The sequence below is a fragment of the Apteryx rowi genome, unplaced genomic scaffold (genome assembly GCF_003343035.1).
Source record: "Apteryx rowi isolate R43461 unplaced genomic scaffold, aptRow1 scaffold_191, whole genome shotgun sequence".
NCBI classification, from domain to species: Eukaryota; Metazoa; Chordata; class Aves; order Apterygiformes; family Apterygidae; genus Apteryx; species Apteryx rowi.
The window spans coordinates 953,203-957,199 of record NW_020448208.1 but is presented as its reverse complement, the minus strand read 5'-3'; positions in this window follow the sequence as shown (position 1 = coordinate 957,199).

The window sequence follows — 3,997 nt, the reverse complement described above, 5'->3', positions numbered from 1 at the left end:
TACTGACGGCAGGTCTCCCGCAGCGCCTCGGCGCCCCGCACGCGCTGCCGCAGCCGCTCGCGCGCCGCCCGCACCCACCCCATAGCCCCGCCGCCCGGCGCGGCGCGGCGGAGCTCAGCCGAGGGCGCTGCCGCCGCCTCCCCGGCGCCCGGAGGGCAGGAGCAGAGCGGGCGCGAGGAGGACGCCGGGGCGCGCCGCTTCCGGTCCCCGGGGCATGTGACCGCGGGCACGTGACCGCCGGCGTCAGGCGGGGGGGTGGTGGAGGCGCGGCGGCCGCCATGTTGTCGGAGGGGGGCAGCCCTACGCGGCGGCGCCGGTGGGAGGCGGGCGAGGCGCCCCGGGCCGGCGGGCGAAGAGCACGGTACGGCCTGGGACGCAGGCAGCGCTCTCAGTTCCTGGGCCGGGCGCCCCTGCCCCCCTCCCCGTCCCCCCGCGCCACAGCTCGGGGGTGGGGGGAGGCGGCAGTAACGGTCCGCCCGCGCGCGGCGGCTGCAGCGGCAGCCGCGGGCCCGGGCGGGAACGCCGCGGCCGGGCACGGAGAGGGGGGAAGGAGCGGGCCAGCGCCCTCCCGGCACGGCGCTCCCCGGAGCCGCCGCGCCGGGCTGGTTCGGGGCGGCCGGGGGCAGCGGGGCGCGTCGGGCAGGCCCGGCCGCGGTGCTGCTGGAGGAGCCGGGGGTTGGCGGAGGGAAGAGGTGGAGGGGAGTAGGACCGAGCTGCGCCGAAGCTGGGGAAAAAGCCTGCTGCGTTTCGGGGGAAGTACTTGGCGTCCGGCAAGATCCTTCAAGCAAACCTCCAGTGACGCGCTTGGGTGGCATTTCAAGCCCTGCTGTGTAACATACTGTACTGAGCCCTGTAAATAGAAGATCTCTGATGACAGAGTGCTTACATAAATACTTAGGTTCTGCACAACAGGGTCTGGCTCCAAGCAGTGAGAAACTGCTACATCTGATTAAAATGCTCTGTATTTAGATGATGACTGAACTAAATCATTCAGTAATTAGGTATAAGCATCTTCAGTAACTTAGTAACTACGTGTAAAAAAAAAAAAAAAGGAACAGAAGAAGAAGATGGAAAAGCCATCCTCATTAGTATCTGAGCATATCTAGACTAATTTAAGACTGATTCAAAATGTATTAATGCCTAGAATGTAGTTTATTGCTAGTGAGGATGATTTAAAGCCAAGTTCACTTTAATGAAAAAGCCTTCAGGTTCCATGTAAGTCATGAGCTTTCAAATTGCTTGAATGCTTTCAGCAAGTCTATGGTTGGAAGCTCAAAGTTATGTTAATATGACACTACGGTTGTGGGAAGATTAGTTCAGGGTGCAAAATAAAAGCTCTTAAACAACTTGTCCTGGGAAATATTATTTAGAGATAGGAACTTCTGAGTTACAAATATGAAAGAAACCTGCTCAACTAGAACTGGCTGCTTTTGTCTCGAGAAGTTGGTGTTGCTTTTTATATTCATTTCCACTAGCCCCACACAGGCATACTTAGGCAAAGGATATGTAAGCGCACATAGAATACTCCTGCTCAGAGTATTTAGAAAACTAAAGCCGAAAGTAGCATTCAGACACTTCTCTCATGTTTGTCATAGTATGCAACACTTCCCTTGACCTCTAGAGCAGGTGAAATGCTATGGTTTGACTTCGGTATGTTGACCTTTCTCAGAGAGCTTGGCAAAAGCCCAGGGTAGGATTGAGTTTCTTTAAGAGTCTCTGCACAGTGTTACTTCATGTCATTCCTTGTGTTTTCTATTAGAGAAATAAGGTGTATATAAAGAGCAAATTTCTGTACAGTCTTTATCCAGAGGAAATTAATTTTCCTCAGAAGACACGCTATTTACTACCTTCTTACTTTATCCTCAGCTTTACTGATTGTGATATTTAGTCATTTATTTTGCTATAATTTAATAAGGAATAACTTTTTTTTAAAAATCTGTAATTCTTAAAATACTTTATAAAGATATCACACCATCATGTATCTGTCATACCATCACAGGAAATTACTTGCACAGTAAACCAGTAGCAGGCAGGAATACAAGTCAAACCTCTGCTTCCATTTGTGTCCTGGGTAAAGGACATTGGGTAAAGTTGCTTCAAATTGCATCTTTACCTTAAAATGTTCACATTCACTTTTGGGGCTAATTGTACCTTATCATCTGAAAAGCTGCTTGATTTCCGTAAGTTTACAAAGTCAATTCTCTAGCAATAAGTATGAATTTATAACAGGGTGGGTGGGGGAGGGGGGATTGTCCTGATGGGGAAAATTTCTACATTTCACTATTCATTACACAACTGAAATCTTTTAGCTTCATAACATTAAATCCAGTTTTCTTGTAGTATCTCCTCACCACCCCTAAATTACAATTATTTATAGCCATAAGCTGTCTCAGTAGGTCTGTATGCTTTTCTTACACTAGCTTTTCAGTTAGTCTGCTTACATAGTTTATATATCTTCTGGCCAGACACAACAACAACCTGCTTTATCTGCCACAGAGACAGCAGTGTTAGCATTGCAGATCTCCCTCTGTAACCCTTCCTTCTATGACTACGCAGATGGTTCAGCTAGGCTAAAAGATATAGCTGAGCTTTGTTCTCCAACAACAACAACAAAAGTGAGATACAAGACCGGACTTTCAAAAATTGCATTGAACTTCATGTGAGAAATGAGAGCTTTAACCATTCCCCAGCAATTGGAAGTCTTTCTGTCTTTGTAAAAGTTTTTGGAAAAGTTCTCTGGTTAACTGGGGAACTAAGAGGGAAAATGCGCATCTAGAGACGGGCTCTGAAGCTACACTGACAGGACTAGGTTATTCTGGAAAGCTAGGGTTTTTTTTTGATACTTAAAATCTAAAAGGATCTTTTGCTGATCATACCAGTGTTTTATTATGGAGTCAGTTCTCTCTCTTATTTATTTTTAAGGCAACCAAAGATGACAATGTCTAGTATTCGAAACAAATATATCTGTAGATTTGGAACACAGCTTAAAACAAAGTTACATTTGTTGGAATAATATAAATTATGGGCTGAAATTCTATTCATCAAAGCTGTGTTTCTTTAAGCTTAAAGAAACTCATTTGTTTTGTTTAATAAATCAGGCAGTGAGTTGTAATGCAGAGATTCTTCCAGGCTGCTTGCACTGAACTTACTTTGCAGGACTGCTTTTGCTCACTAGTAGCTCAAAAATATTAGTCACAGTCCATAATGTCTCCTTTTCAAAGCCTTACATATTTATCTTTCTTTAGGATACAGTTGTCCAGGCTAACTCATATGATGCAATCCTTTATATTTACCCAATGACGAATTAATTTTCCWTTGTAAATCATTCTCCACAACTACCTGATCATTTTTTGTGTGTCTCTTCCAGAAATTTAAATCTCTCATATTCAGGTCCCTTCAACTACAAATATTTAGTAGAAAATTGTCTTTAAAGTTAATTTTACACAAATATTTAGAAGATAGATAAACGAAATTAAAAAAAACCCTGAATTTGGTGATTCATATCCCAAGAAAATTAAGCATTAATAGATACCTTAGACTCAAGCTTAACTCGTCAGTTAAAAACTTACACAACATAGTTACTGATTTCACCCTATGAATTGAGAGAGTTAAGGTCTGTACAAAAAACATAAGGTAAAATTTTATATTTAATAGTGCTTTTTGACCTTTCTGTATTGAGGGAGCAGTCAGACTTGGGGAAAATACCAGCTGATCATTTTATATACATTTCTGTTGTTTGTTGGTTTGCATAGGATGATAGTTACTAGCATGTAAGTAAACAGAATGCTAGTTTTACTGTTATAAATGCAGTCATGTTCATTTGTCTCTGTTAATGAGTTAATAATTTGCTAATAATCAGAGGTAAATAGCATTTGGGAGCTAGTTCCCAATTATGCCTGCTCTCTCTATCACCCATACAGATGTGGGCTTGTCAGTTGTATGGAAACATGTATTGCCACTGGTTGGTTTAGGTTCTTAAATGTTTCCAGGACCACCA